Below are 16,189 nucleotides of genomic sequence, written 5' to 3'. Positions count from 1 at the left end.
ATAGATACTTTTTGAATCCCCACGTAGAAATGCATTCATTTAATCTCTTCTGTGAAAACTATATGGCTAGGCACTACTCCACCTTAGCACTCTTCTCTTTAATGCATACACTCCCCTGCTCTATGATGCATACACTCCCCTGCTCTATTGCCTAACACAAGGACCAACCGATGTCACCAAGACGAACCGCTGACCAAAGCTAATTTAAAACTCCCCTCATGTCATATCCCATTTGGCTCTGAACATATGCAAACACCTCCTTGAATTAGCCAACCACACTCTCCCTGCATACATTAATTGATCTCTTGGCTTTGGTTGACGGAGTTTAAATTGCAGGAAATGGGGGAAGGATAACCACAGTCAGACCTAGGGTAATTCAAAGTCAAGAGCCCTTTGGAAAAGAGATGAACTGCCATGGGATATTATTGCATTGACTACCAAGATGGTGGACGAGTCATTATAAATGACCTATTACCCAAACCTTGACGAAATGACACATGTTGATAGGATCCCTCAAAAATAATCATATATATTATTATTCTCCTCGCCAATCCCCTGGTTTACCGTTGGAACGCTCATCTGTAGCATTTACGGTTAAGTCCATTAGTCTATCGGACACTATTCAAGGAAGTCATGACGCTCAGCTGTTTAGTTAATGAGCAGTTCCAATTTCGAAGATCCAATAGCACAGTTTTCCCCTTTTAATACTGTAGCTGTAACCTGCCTTCAGCTATGCAAATTGTCAATGCGCCCACACACCCACAGTAAAATCATGCATCTCTCCAGCATTGTGTCTGAGAGTTCAGCATAATATTGTCTTGGCTCAGTGTATTTGGCTCCTTAACTCTGCAGTCAGCATCAGGCCTGGTTTGTCCCAAATGACACCATATTTCCTATGTAGTGCACTTCTTTTCACCAGGTGCAATAGGGCTCTGGTCAAAAGTAGTGCACTGTATAGGGAATAGGGTGCCATTTGGGACCATGTTCCCTAGTTCTAAAACAAGTACTAGTGTATGGGGGTGTGTGGTGTAGAAAGGGTCTGGGATCAGTCCTGTCATGTTGATTTTGCAGCATTCAGCACTGTGAGACAGTGATAAAAATAATGTATCTCTTTATAAGTGTCTCAACCTCTATAGAATTCACACTGTTCCTTAACCATGGTGATCAATAAGGTTTCTTGGGAAATAAGTAGCTATTGATCAGAGCAGGGATGAGAAGTGTCCCCTGGAGTGGACTGGAGGGGTGAGATGAGAAGTGTCCCCTGGAGTGGTCTGGAGGGGGTGAGATGAGAAGTATCCCCCGACGTGGACTGGAGGGGATGAGATGAGAAGTATCCCCCAGAATGGACTGGAGGGGGTGAGATGAGAAGTGTCCCCCGGAATGGACTGGAGGGGGTGAGATGAGAAGTGTCCCCCAGAATGGACTGGAGGGGGTGAGATAAGAAGTGTCCCCCGGAATGGACTGGAGGGGGTGAGATGAGAAGTGTCTCCCGGAATGGACTGGAGGGGGTGAGATGAGAAGTGTCTCCCGGAATGGACTGGAGGGGGAGAGATGAGAAGTGTTGCCCAGAATGGACTGGAGGGGGTGAGATGAGAAGTGGACTGGAGTGGATAAGGGTATGGGTACCTTCCTGGGCTCTGCACAGCAGAAGCAGCCCCCATCCATACCCTCCTCCACACACCATTCCATCTCTTTATTCCTCCATCTCATTATCCACCTCCACACCTCCCTTTATCCCCCACCCACATCCATCCACCTCCCTCCTCTCCCTCCACCCATCCATCCCCCAGCCACCTAGCCAGAGAGGCACTGATGGATCTCACGGCCAAACCAACTTATTTCCCCAAGATGCCCAATCCGATTTGAGAGAATAAAAGCTCTGGAAGATTTATGTGGCTGGGTGAGAGAAGGCTACACAGTAGATACCTCTAGGCCTCTTAGTTCACATCTCATATTCATTTATTATGAAGGAGGAGTCTTAAGCATGCTAAGGGATATTAAATGTAAAACCAGATTACATCCGAGCCTGAAAATGTTGTTTGAATGACAACCGCTCACACACAAAGGAAACACGAAAACAATACATTTTTCTAATAATTGTTGTCTGTGCTATTTTCACAAATTACCATGTTGTTTATTTCAAATTGACCGAAACCGATTAGCTATCTATCTACAGTATAAGAGTCATATGACACTAGCCTGGTCTGTTAGCGCTGTATAGCCTGGCAATGACCATACACTGACCAAAAACAATTTGGTCCTGATGTGATGTCCCTAAATTCCTCCATACTTCTCTAATATTTGATGCATCATATCAATTATGCTGGTATTCCTTCCATGATTCAACAACAGTAGGAGCTATAGCCGTACTAATCGGGCTAATAGGACCCAGTCAGTGGAATCCTGTAACGTACTGTGAAATGCGTTTCTCTATGCTATTAAAATCCAAACACAGAAGCCCTGCTGTGTAGAGAGGAAGAGAGAGACAGAGAGAGAGAGAGAGAGAGAGAGAGAGAGAGAGAGAGAGAGAGAGAGAGAGAGAGAGAGAGAGAGAGAGAGAGAGAGAGAGAGAGAGAGAGAGACAGAGAGAGAGAGAGAGAGAGAGAGAGAGAGAGAGAGAGAGAGAGAGAGACAGAGAGAGAGAGAGAGAGACAGAGAGAGAGAGAGAGAGAGAGAGAGAGAGAGAGAGAGAGAGAGAGAGAGAGAGAGAGAGAGAGAGAGAGAGAGAGAGAGAGATAGACAGAGAGAGGTTCATGACTTGGACCACAGAGTGCAGCGAGGCATGAAAACAAACCAGAGAAACCTGACCTGTTATTAGCACATAGTTAATGTTGTCTCTGAAGAGTTATTAATTAAGAGCTTGTCTCAGACCTGTAAACACCAACAGAATTAAGGCTGTTGTTTTATAAGAGTAAATCACGGGGAGCTGGTCTTAGATCAGTGACTAAACTCCTAGTTATGGAGGAGGACTTAATGACTGTATAAAGATACATCCTGTCTAGTTGAGATTTGATCATAATAATAATAATAAGAAGAAGACTAATTTGGATAATTAGGATGATAGATGACAAAGGGGATATACATTACATGCCTTTGTATAATTTAGTTATATGTACAGAGAACTTTTGTGTATATTTCCAGTCAATTCAGTTCGTCCTTGCTCGACTCTGTTACTCCAGAGAATCTAAGTAGAACAGAGATCTATGATCTCTATAGGCAAGCAAATGCATTTTCTGATTTCAACATCCTCCTTGGATATTTTAAAATAAGATTGTCTGAAGCGTTGTTATGTACCTGGGAGAAGATGGGAAGCAAGAGAAGAGACCATCACTTTATTCTGAAGTATAACTGTGGGATAACATTATTTATACACCAGCAAAAACAGCGCTGGCAGGCAACAAACTCTCCAAAGCATCAGTGACCACGTTTACATTCACACCAATATCCCCGTTATTATTGACGCATATAAACATAATATCCAGTTACTATTCGGGATACTCAAGTAATCTGTTTTTGAGTTGACGCATTTAAACATCATATCCCGTTTACAATAACCAGAAAAAGCTTGTATCACGGTAATGAGAAACCTGGATAACATGCCTGTGATATCTGATCCAAGACGGGATACTGTGGCATGTTAACATCTTGTCCGGTTAATCGTTGTTTTTGATGTTGTGTGAAAAAGTAGGCTACCTGCGCAGTTCGCTCCACTATAATAATTTAATAATAACTAAAATGATTACTACTCAAATTAATTTAATACAATTTACTACTGGCTACTTTCACCCAAATGTAGCCAAGTTGTTGCTTATAATTTCACGACATTTGGTAGGCCATGTGTATGTTCAACTATAGAGTAGCGACCCGCACAGACAGCTGTGTGTTATGTGTTAGGCTAGGAGGTGGTTGTGTTGTACTGACCAGTACCCGGTGTTCGCGGGGTCCGACATGTCAATCAACCTGCTATCTGCCAATCACGGGAATGCCTGGAATGTTCTGATGCCGGGCATCCTGGTGGTTGGCGGAGTGGCGTGGAGGGGGGTTGGGCAGGGGGGTGGAGCATTGGAAGTTAAGACCAGGTTCAGCCTTTGTTCTCTCTCTCTTACGTCTGGGCTTCACAAGAGAAGGTCACGATTGGCTTGTGGGTTATCTGTCATCTATTTGGCGTGTGCTACGGCCCAAAGAGTAGCCTGTGTAAAGTTGGTTTAATAAACCGTCAATTCGCAAACTCAAGCCTCTGTCTGGACAATTGTTCATTTATGATCTAGTCAGGTCATTACATTGGTGTCAGAAGTAAAAACGTTGATACAAGTTAGCCAGCTAGCTAGCTGACTTATGTGGCTAGCTACCGTAGGTGAGAACGGGGATTGAAAATGCTTCGAGGGAATCCGAAAGTGAAGGTGGAGGTAGGGGACGATTATGGCCAAGGAGGTGCGTGTGAATGGACGTCGGGGGTTCTGTCTGAGGAGACCGCCAGGGCGTCGGAGCGCAGAGGCCGCTTGAGGGAGGACGTTAGAGCGATGGCGGCTGAAGCGGGCATGAGTGCTTCGTCGACTGTATTTCGCGTGGATTCTGGTGGGCGGACCGAAGTGGCGACGTCGACGCGGCGTGACGAGGAATCTGGGGCTCAGGATGTAAACAAACATGGCGGCGCCCAGTTCCCGGCTGCGTCCGTATCTGTTAAGACCCCGAAGTATTCCGGTAAGGCGGATTGGGAAGCTTTTCATGCTCAGAGGGCCCCCCAGGCCGCTCTCATGCTCAGCTCCAACAGTTCCCAGTGGGGGCTCCCATGGAGAGGGTGGGAGTGGATGTAGTTGGGCCGTTCCCCACCACAGACAGTGGAAACCGCTGGGTGCTCACGGCCATGGACTATTTCACAAAATGGCCTGAGGCCTATGCACTGCCTGACCAGGAGGCAGAGACCATCGTCGACGCCCTGACAGCGGGGATGTTCAGCAGGTTTGGAGCTGCAGAGTCCATCCACAGCGACCAAGGCAGAAACTTTGAGTCCCGTGTGTTCGCCACCATGTGTGAGAGGCTGGGTATGCACAAGACCCGCACTACTCCTCTCCATCCTCAAAGTGATGGCCTTGTGGAGCGCTTCAACAAAACGCTTGGACAGCAGCTGGCCATCGTCTCTTCCAAACACCAGCTTGACTGGGACAAGCACCTGCCTATGATCCTCATGGCATGCCGCTCTGCTGTCCAAGACTCCACCTCCTGCACGCCTGCCCTCCTCATGCTGGGGAGAGAGATCCGCACCCCTGCGGAGATGGCGTTTGGTCGGCCCCTGGATAGCCCTCATGTTCCTCCGGGGCCGGAGTATGCCCGGAGACTCCAGGACCGCCTGGAGACAGCCCACACCTTCGCCAGAGAGCAGCTGATGAATGCAGGTGTGAGGCAGAAAAGGAACTATGACGTGCACACCCGGGGAAGGCACTTTGTGGCTGGGGAGCTGGTCTGGGTCTACAGCCCCCTAAGGAAAAAAGGCAGATGCCCCAAGTTGGACAGTCACTGGGTGGGACCCTGCAGTGTCCTGGAGAGGGTAGGGGAGGTTGTGTACCGGGTGCAGCTTCCTCCCAGGGGGAGAAAGGTGGGCACTGCACCGGGACAGGTTAGCCCCATACAGAGGGGCCTCTTCTCCCCAAACCCCAGGAACCCCCACAATTCCCCTCTCTGGCAATGACATTCTCCAGGCACCCACCCTCAGGTGCCGCAGACAAGGCTCCAGACAGCCCACTCCCCCTGTCTCCCCCTCTGTGTCACCGCGTGGTTCCCCAGAGCCACAGACTGTATTACCCGTTCCCGCTTCCTTGTCCCCCATATCCCTGCCTTCATCCCCTGGGTCCCAGAGGGGCACTCTGCGACCATCACGGCCACGCAGGCAAAGGAGACCTCCGGGTCGCTTCAGAGACTTTGTTTGTTCCCCTCGGGGACGAGGGACTTTGTGGTGGGGGGGCTGTGTAGCGACCCGCACAGACAGTTGTGTGTTATGTGTTAGGCTAGGAGGTGGTTGTGTTGTACTGACCAGTACCCGGTGTTCGCGGGGTCCGACATGTCAATCAACCTGCTATCTGCCAATCACGGGAATGCCTGGAATGTTCTGATGCCGGGCATCCTGGTGGTTGGCGGAGTGGCGTGGAGGGGGGTTGGGCAGGGGGGTTGGGCATTGGAAGTTAAGACCAGGTTCAGCCTTTGTTCTCTCTCTCTTACGTCTGGGCTTCACAAGAGAAGGTCACGATTGGCTTGTGGGTTATCTGTCATCTATTTGGCGTGTGCTACGGCCCAAACAGTAGCCTGTGTAATGTTGGTTTAATAAACCGTCAATTCGCAAACTCAAGCCTCTGTCTGGACAATTGTTCATTTATGATCTAGTCAGGTCATTACAATAGTTTAATACATGCATCTTTAATACATGCAGCTTATAACTTGTTGCCCCAGAAGACTACATAACGTAGTGCTCACCAGAATAATGTCATATGACAGTAGAAGGAGTGCAATAGTAATGTAGTTAACACCGGTACAGTTTTCTGTTTCGTTTAGTGACCAGGGAGGAAACACAATAACTCCAAAACAGTGGAAAGATTGGTCTGGTGCAACATGTTAAAATGTCATCAGTTTGACCGATGTTAAGGAAATGAAAAGCTGAGAAAACCATGAAACACTGATAAGACTTCAGTTCCTCTTCGGTGCATACTTTATATGATGGGATACTGTCTGCTTGTGTAGCAGTGTCAAAGATAACAATTACACGCGCATTCACATTTTCTCGAGAGATGCTCCAAGAAATAAATAATATTTCTCCACTCCTGTTCCCAAGACAAAATGAACATGTGTTGTATAATTTCACCGCACGAAATTGATAATTCTGCAGGAGTTGACATAATATTATCTACATGTGAGAGGTTATGGGCCTACAGTCAGTGTCCACATTTCAGTTACTATTCCATTTAACCCTTATACTTAAATGAGTAATATTCTGTTTATTCGTTGTTACAGGGATACTCATGAGTGGGATATCACAGGTGCATGTAAACAGCTTATCCAGAATAAGACTGTACATTTAAGAGTACATTTAAGTTCCCTGAAAAATAACTGTATTCTTTTAGTTGATATGTGAGTATCTCTCTATTGAAGAAACAACATAACATATATTACAGTTTAGGTCTTTAATTAAAGTTTTAAATAGTATTTTCTTAACAGTACTTCAGAGTATTTTCCAATTCTATAATCAGTGTATAACTGTATATGACACATTTCAATAATTTTCTTATAAATGTGCGTTTTCTACATAATTTCAGTCCATTTTAGTATCCCTCCTTGCAGATAGTAATCCAGAGATGATGAAGACAGACCACCAGCTGCCAGCTGTTGGATAATGAAGGTTTTTAATGCATTCTTTGGCAGATTGACTGCCACTATCGAGGGACATATACAGCCACAGTTTATGACCATTGAGCTCATACCCTGCCAATTAAATAGGCTTTTCAGTTTTCAGTTCCAAACTGAGGGAGAATCAGGAAGAGAATACCTCCCACTGGTTGGTCGCATCTGATTGGTCGAGGTGGCCAAGTGCTGGATTAATTGCTATTGTCATAACGTCACAGCAATGCAAGGCTATTATCCTGATGGTGAGCGTTCATCATGTACCAGCCCCAGCTTGAGGCACCAGGCCCCAGCGTAGTGTGCTGTAGCACAAGCTACTAGCACCACTAATCATTCCTGTGCATCCTGTTTTACATAGCATCTCTGCCTCCCTACTCCTTAATCAAGCCCAGACCAGCTCCACAGGACTACAGACAGCGCTGCACTTAGTCTTCACTGATGGCTGAATGAAACAGAGTAACATAAAGACCCACCGCAAGGATCAGAGAATGGCCAGAATATGAATATGCTGCTGCCCGCAGACCTGTGTTCAAATACTATATATTTTTTAAAATCTAATATTTATATAAGCTCGATCAATACGTGATTAAGCTTGCCTGGCGCAATGGAACTAATATTAACGTGCAAACGTAATTGTAACGGCCGCCGTCTTCCTCTTCTGAGGAGGAGTAGGAAATATCGGACCAATATGCAGCGTGGCAAGTGTTCGTCATATTTATTACACTGAACACAGAGAACAAACAAACAAGCGAATAAAGAAAAACCAAAACAGTCCCGTATGGTGAAAAACACTGAAACGGGAAATAACCACCCACAAACAAGAGTGGGAAAACAGGCTGCCTAAGTATGATTCTCAATCAGAGACAACGATTGACAGCTGCCTCTGATTGGGAACCATACCAGGCCAAACACATAGAACTATAAACACAAGAACAAAACATAGAATGCCCACCCCAACTCACGCCCTGACCAACCTAAAATAGAGACATACAAAAAGAACTAAGGTCAGGACGTGACAGTAATAATAGTTGCAATAGTGCAAAAACCTAATGTCTGAACCCAGATCTGGCTGCCCAGCCTCCAGGACAGATTTACATAGAGCAGGTAATTGGGCTCAGTGGCAGGAATAATAGCAGGACCAGGCTGTAAGAGGCCAATCATACTGCTTCAGAGCTACTAAATAAGTCCTCTAGTCTTCGTAACAGAAAGCTCAAGCTAAATGCTTTGTTCCATACATACAGTATGATTTATATACAACCTTTTGGGAACTTCTACTGTGTCAGAGTCCAGAAATTGGGACAGTTGTTGCTCAATATGCAATATTTCACCAGAATGGCGTTGTAAACAACAGCCAATTTTCTGGGACGTAGACATGTCTTATATCATCTGAAAGCTTAAATGATTGTTAATCTAAATGCAGTGTCCAATTTACAGTAGCTATTACAGCTGAAACATTCCATGCTATTGTTGGAGGATAGTGTTACAATAACATAACACTGGTTAACTGGTATGATACATTCACCTCTGATGGTAAATAATGTACTTACTGTACATTCAGTAGTCTCTGATCTGTCATCCTGAGGGTCCCAGAGATAAAATGTAGCATAGTTTTGTTCAATAAAATAAATATTGATATCCTAAAACGATCCATGTTGCATATAGTGGTTCGCATGAATTTAGACTCTTTCATGATTCATATACAGTCTTTTGTGCCTCTCAACAATGGACCTCACTGAATACAGCACGTGTTTGAGGAGTATGTTATTTAAGCAATAAGGCCTGGGGGACGTGGTATATGGCCAATATTCCAACGCTAAGGCCTGTTCTTACCATGGCTAAGGCCTGGATACAGCCATTACCCGTGGTATATTGGCTATATACCACAAACACCTGAGGTGCCTTATTGCTATTATAAACTGGTTACCAACATAATTAGAGCAGTAAAAATACATATTTTGTCATACCTGTGGTATACAGTGATTTAGCCAGCAGCATACCACCCTGCTTACCACTGCTGGCTTGCTTCTGATGCTAAGCAGGGTTGGTCCTGGTCAGTTCCTGGATGGGAGACCAGATGCTGCTGGAAGTGGTGTTGGAGGGCCAGTAGGAAGCACTCTTTCCTCTGGTCTAAAAAAAAGATAACCCAATGCCCCTGGGCAGTGATTGGGGACACTGCCCTGTGTAGGGTGCCGTCTTTCGGATGGGACGTTAAACGGGTGTCCTGACTCTCTGAGGTCATTAAAGATCCCATGGCACTTATTGTAAGAGTAGGTGTGTTAACCCCGGTCTCCTGGCTAAATTCCCAATCTGGCCCTCAAACCATCACGGTCACCTAATAATCCCCAGTTTACAATTGGTTCATTAATCCCCCTCCTCTCCCCTGTAACTATTCCCCAGGTCGTTGCTGCAAATGAGAATGTGTTCTCAGTCAACTTACCTGGTAAAATAATGGATAAATTAAAAAATATACCACAGCTGTCAGCCAATCAGCATTCAGGGCTCAAACCACCCAGTTTATAAACTATATCAACAACAGAACAGAATAGAAAAGTGGGTCCTCTATTTCAGGGGACCGATTGCTCTCTCTTTGAGGAGAAACCGGCTGTCCCCTTTATATATCCCCTTGTTCTGATTAGATTACTGGCCAACTTCTTTTGGAACGGGTGTTAAGTACACTCATGAATCTTGTTATTTTCCCCCAAATGGGGCTCCGTCAGGTCGCCTTAGATTAATGATCCTCTCTACTGTGTTAGCCTGTCTCTTCCAGGCCCGCGTTCCCATTCACCCTGGGCTAATGCAAGTTCATTTCCACTCTCCCAGCAGATTAATACTGGGGACTGGGCCTCTCACTAGGGCTGGAACAAAAGAGAGTTGTAAAGGCACCAACACTTCATTAGCTATTCCTCCCAGCTGTAATGGATTTAAAGGCAAGGTTTGAGTCCCAAATGGCACCCTATTCCCTATGGGCCCTGGTCAAATTCTGCACAGATTGGATGGGGAATTGTTCCCTAATCAGTTTTATACATTTACATTTAAGTCATTTAGCAGACGCTCTTATCCAGAGCGACTTACAAATTGGTGCATTCACCTTATGACATCCAGTGGAACAGTCACTTTACAATAGTGCATCTAAATCTTAAAGGGGGGTGAGAGGGAATACTTATCCTATCCTAGGTATTCCTTAAAGAGGTGGGGTTTCAGGTGTCTCCGGAAGGTGGTGATTGACTCCGCTGTCCTGGCGTCGTGAGGGAGTTTGTTCCACCATTGGGGGGCCAGAGCAGCGAACAGTTTTGACTGGGCTGAGCGGGAGCTGTACTTCCTCAGTGGTAGGGAGGCGAGCAGGCCAGAGGTGGATGAACGCAGTGCCCTTGTTTGGGTGTAGGGCCTGATCAGAGCCTGGAGGTACTGAGGTGCCGTTCCCCTCACAGCTCCGTAGGCAAGCACCATGGTCTTGTAGCGGATGCGAGCTTCAACTGGAAGCCAGTGGAGAGAACGGAGGAGCGGGGTGACGTGAGAGAACTTGGGAAGGTTGAACACCAGACGGGCTGCGGCGTTCTGGATGAGTTGAAGGGGTTTAATGGCACAGGCAGGGAGCCCAGCCAACAGCGAGTTGCAGTAATCCAGACGGGAGATGACAAGTGCCTGGATTAGGACCTGCGCCGCTTCCTGTGTGAGGCAGGGTCGTACTCTGCGGATGTTGTAGAGCATGAACCTACAGGAACGGGCCACCGCCTTGATGTTGGTTGAGAACGACAGGGTGTTGTCCAGGATCACACCAAGGTTCTTAGCGCTCTGGGAGGAGGACACAATGGAGTTGTCAACCGTGATGGCGAGGCAGTCCTTCCCCGGGAGGAAGAGCAGCTCCGTCTTGCCGAGGTTCAGCTTGAGGTGGTGATCCGTCATCCACACTGATATGTCTGCCAGACATGCAGAGATGCGATTCGCCACCTGGTCATCAGAAGGGGGAAAGGAGAAGATTAGTTGTGTGTCGTCTGCATAGCAATGATAGGAGAGACCATGTGAGGTTATGACAGAGCCAAGTGACTTGGTGTATAGCGAGAATAGGAGAGGGCCTAGAACAGAGCCCTGGGGGACACCAGTGGTGAGAGCGCGTGGTGAGGAGACAGATTCTCGCCACGCCACCTGGTAGGAGCGACCTGTCAGGTAGGACGCAATCCAAGCGTGGGCCGCGCCGGGAGATGCCCAACTCGGAGAGGGTGGAGAGGAGGATCTGATGGTTCACAGTATCGAAGGCAGCCGATAGATCTAGAAGGATGAGAGCAGAGGAGAAAGAGTTAGCTTTAGCAGTGCGGAGCGCCTCCGTGATACAGAGGAGAGCAGTCTCAGTTGAATGACTAGTCTTGAAACCTGACTGATTTGGATCAAGAAGGTCATTCAGAGAGAGATAGCGGGAGAGCTGGCCAAGGACGGCACGTTCAAGAGTTTTGGAGAGAAAAGAAAGAAGGGATACTGGTCTGTAATTGTTGACATTGGAGGGATCGAGTGTAGGTTTTTTCAGAAGGGGTGCAACTCTCGCTCTCTTGAAGACGGAAGGGACGTAGCCAGCGGTCAGGGATGAGTTGATGAGCGAGGTGAGGTAAGGGAGAAGGTCTCCGGAAATGGTCTGGAGAAGAGGGGAGGGGATAGGGTCAAGCGGGCAGGTTGTTGGGCGGCCGGCCGTCACAAGACGCGAGATTTCATCTGGAGAGAGAGGGGAGAAAGAGGTCAGAGCACAGGGTAGGGCAGTGTGAGCAGAACCAGCGGTGTCGTTTGACTTAGCAAACGAGGATCGGATGTCGTTTTCAAAATGGTTGACGAAGTCGTCTGCAGAGAGGGAGGAGGGGGGGAGGGGGAGGAGGATTCAGGAGGGAGGAGAAGGTGGCAAAGAGCTTCCTAGGGTTAGAGGCAGATGCTTGGAATTTAGCGTGGTAGAAAGTGGCTTTAGCAGCAGAGACAGAGGAGGAAAATGTAGAGAGGAGGGAGTGAAAGGATGCCAGGTCCGCAGGGAGGCGAGTTTTCCTCCATTTCCGCTCGACTGCCCGGAGCCCTGTTCTGTGAGCTCGCAATGAGTCATCGAGCCACGGAGCGGGAGGGGAGGACCGAGCCGGCCTGGAGGATAGGGGACATAGAGAGTCAAAGGATGCAGAGAGGGTGGAGAGGAGGGTTGAGGAGGCAGAATCAGGAGATAGGTTGGAGAAGGTTTGAGCGGAGGGAAGAGATGATAGGATGGAAGAGGAGAGAGTAGCGGGGGAGAGAGAGCGAAGGTTGGGACGGCGCGATACCATCCGAGTAGGGGCAGTGTGGGAGGTGTTGGATGAGAGCGAGAGGGAAAAGGATACTAGGTAGTGGTCGGAGATTTGGAGGGGAGTTGCAATGAGGTTAGTGGAAGAACAGCATCTAGTAAAGATGAGGTCGAGCGTATTGCCTGCCTTGTGAGTAGGGGGGGAAGGTGAGAGGGTGAGGTCAAAAGAGGAGAGGAGTGGAAAGAAGGAGGCAGAGAGGAATGAGTCAAAGGTAGACGCGGGGAGGTTAAAGTCGCCCAGAACTGTGAGAGGTGAGCCGTCCTCAGGAAAGGAGCTTATCAAGGCATCAAGCTCATTGATGAACTCTCCGAGGGAACCTGGAGGGCGATAAATGATAAGGATGTTAAGCTCAGGTGTTTTTTTTTCCCACCCATGCGTGGTTAACTGAGCTCATATTGCTCACACAGTCCTCATTGGATTTCAACTATAGAGCTCAAATTAGGACACTCTTCTACTTTAAACTTCTTCAGGATCGGTGGGTCCCCCACGGGACGGTTTAGCTAACGTAGGCTAATGCGATTCGTATGAGGTTGTAAGTAAATTTCTCAGGACATAGACATATCTGATATTGGCAGAAAGCTTAAATTATTGTTATTCTAACTGCACTGTCCAATTTACAGTACCTATTACAGTGAAATAATACCATGCTATTGTTTGTGGAGAGTGCACATTTATGAACTTGAAAAGTTATCAATAAACCAATTAGGCACATTTGGGCAGTCTTGAGACAAAATGTTGAATAGAAATGCAATGGTTCATTGGATCAGTCTTAAACTTTGCACGTACACTGCTGCCATCTAGTGACCAAAATCTAAATTGTGCATGGGCTGGAATAATACATTATGGCCTTTCTCTTGCATTTCAAAGATGATGGTACAAAAAAAACACCAAAAAAACGTTGTTGTTTTTTCTTTGGATTTTCTGTTACCAGATCTAATGTGTTATATTCTCCTGCACTCATTTCACATTACCACAAACTGCAAAGTGTTTCCTTTCAAATGGTGTCAGAATATGCATATCCTTGTTTCAATGCCTGAGCTTCAGGCAGTTAGACTTGGGTATGTAATTTTTGGCTGAAATTGAAAAAAAAGGGGCAGATCCCTTAAGAAACTTTGTGGAAGCAGACTGGAGTGTATTGTTACCAGACTGAAGAGGAATGAACTGACTGCAAAACAACAAGCTGCTGCACAATGCTGTGTCAGTAATAACTACAGTGTTCATAATTGTCACACCCTGATCTGTTTCACCTGTCTTTGTGCTTGTCTCCACCCCCCTCCACATGTCGTCCATCTTCCTCATTATCCCCAGTGTATTTATACCTGTGTTCTCTGTTTGTCTTTTTCCAGTTTGTTTTGTTTCGTCAAGCCTACCAGCGTTTATCCCGTGCTCCTGTCTTTCTCTAGTTCCTGTTTTCTAGTTTTCCCGGTTTTGACCATTCTGCCTAGCCCTGAGCCTGCCTGCCGTTCTGTACCTTTCAGACTCTGCTCTGGATTACTGACCTCTGCCTGCCCCTGACCTGTTGTTTTCCTGCCTTCGTATTTGTAATAAACTTTTGTTACTTGGAAACTGTCTGCATCTGGGTCTTCTCCTGAGCATTGACAATAATGTTTCTAAAAGTTAGACCATAGTTTTATAAACATGTTTCATTATCAAAGAACACAAATCACAGTGGTGAAACATAATCACATTTCCATAGTCTTCTTTGGAAAGTATTCAGACCCCTCGACTTATTTCCACATTCCACTGTACTTTGCTCCATTCATCTTTCCCTTGATCCTGACTAGTCTCCCAGTCTCATATTTCACCGTAGGGATGGTGCCAGGTTTCCTCCAGACGTGAAGCTTGGCATTTAGACCAAAGAGTTCAATCTTGGTTTCATCAGACCAGAGAATCTTGTTCTCATGGTCTGAGAGTCCTTCAGGTGCCTTTTGGCAAACTCCAAGCAGGCTATCATGTGCTGTTTACTGAGGAGTGGCTTCCATCTGACCAATTTACCATAAAGGCTTGATTGGTGGAGTGCTGCAGAGATGATTGTCCTTCTGGAAGGTTCTCCCGTCTCCACAGAGGAACTATGTGTGTGCCTTTTCAAATCATGTCCAATTAATTGAATGGACTCCAATCAAGGTGGACTCCAATCAAGTTGTAGAAACATCTCAAGGATGATCAATGGAAACAGGATGCACCTGAGCTCAATTTAAAGTCTCATAGCAAAGGGTCTGAAAACTTATGTAAAAATTGTATTTCTGTTTTTATATTTTAGAAATCTGTCTTCGCTTTGTCATTATCGGTATTGTGTGTAGCTTGATGAATATTTGTATTTATTTATTAATCAATTTTAGAATAAGGCTATAACATAACAAAACGTGGAAAAAGTAAAGGGGTCTGAATACTTTCCCAATGTATTCTATCTTTAACAAAATTAACTAAGAATTTGTAAACTGTTTCCAACTTAACCAAATAATGACTTATATTCCTCATACTCATACAAAAAAGCATTAGGTAGGCTTACTTGCCCCAAGATATTTGTTCAACTTGCTCAGCGATTTTGCTTTTTTACTTTAGTTTACTCCTTCAGCCTTCTTTATTTTGATACGATCTTCATTAACAGTGTGGTTATACGGCATCATTGTTATGGCCATATCTAGACATAACGATCTGCATTTAAAAGATTTCTCAAACTGTTTATTTACCAACTAAAAAAGTTTTCAAGGACCTCCAGAACATATATAGTTAACAAAAGGAATGGACTTCTTAATGAAATGTATTGAAATTGTTTCATTTTAAACACCCAAGAGGAGAGGTAGCAACCCTGTGCTCTGATAAGAATGTTATGTTAAAGTCCAGGTCCTTACTGTGTTTCAGGCCTGTTTGTCAAACAGTTCTTCATCTTTCTGTCCTTCCTCAGCCCTCCATCATTCCGCATCCTCGAGATTAGATGCCAACCAGTAACTATGTTCAGTCCTGTGTAGTCTTCCCACTTCCACACATTCTGCATACAAATTCTATATCTCATCTCTTTCCTCCCCTTTTCTCTACAGTCTCTGCCCCCCTCTCTCTCTCGCTCTCTCTCTCACTCGTATTCTCTCTCTCTTTATCCCTCCCCCCTCTCTCCCCCTCTCTCTCTCTCTCTCTCGCTCTCTCTCTCTCACTCGTATTCTCTCTCTCTTTCTCTTTATCCCTCCCCCTCTGTCCCCTCTGTCCCCTCTCTCGCTTTCTCTCTTATCCCTCCCCTCTCTCTCTTTCTCTTATCCCTCCCTCTCTCTCTTTCTCTCTCTCTCTCTCTCTCTCTCTTTCGCCCTCCCCCTCTCTTTCTCTCTCTCTTTCTCTCTCTCTCTCTTTCGCCCTCCCCATCTCTCTCTTTCTCTCTCTCTCTCTCTCTCTCTCTCTCTCTCTCTCTCTCTCTCTCTCTCTCTCTCTCTCTCTCTTTCGCCCTCCCCCTCTCTCTCTTTCTCTCTCTCTCTCTCTCTCTCTCCCCCTCTCTCTCTTTCTTTCTCTCTCTT

Source organism: Oncorhynchus gorbuscha, linkage group LG01 (assembly GCF_021184085.1).
Source record: "Oncorhynchus gorbuscha isolate QuinsamMale2020 ecotype Even-year linkage group LG01, OgorEven_v1.0, whole genome shotgun sequence".
NCBI classification, from domain to species: Eukaryota; Metazoa; Chordata; class Actinopteri; order Salmoniformes; family Salmonidae; genus Oncorhynchus; species Oncorhynchus gorbuscha.
Note: the sequence above shows the minus strand (reverse complement) of the source record.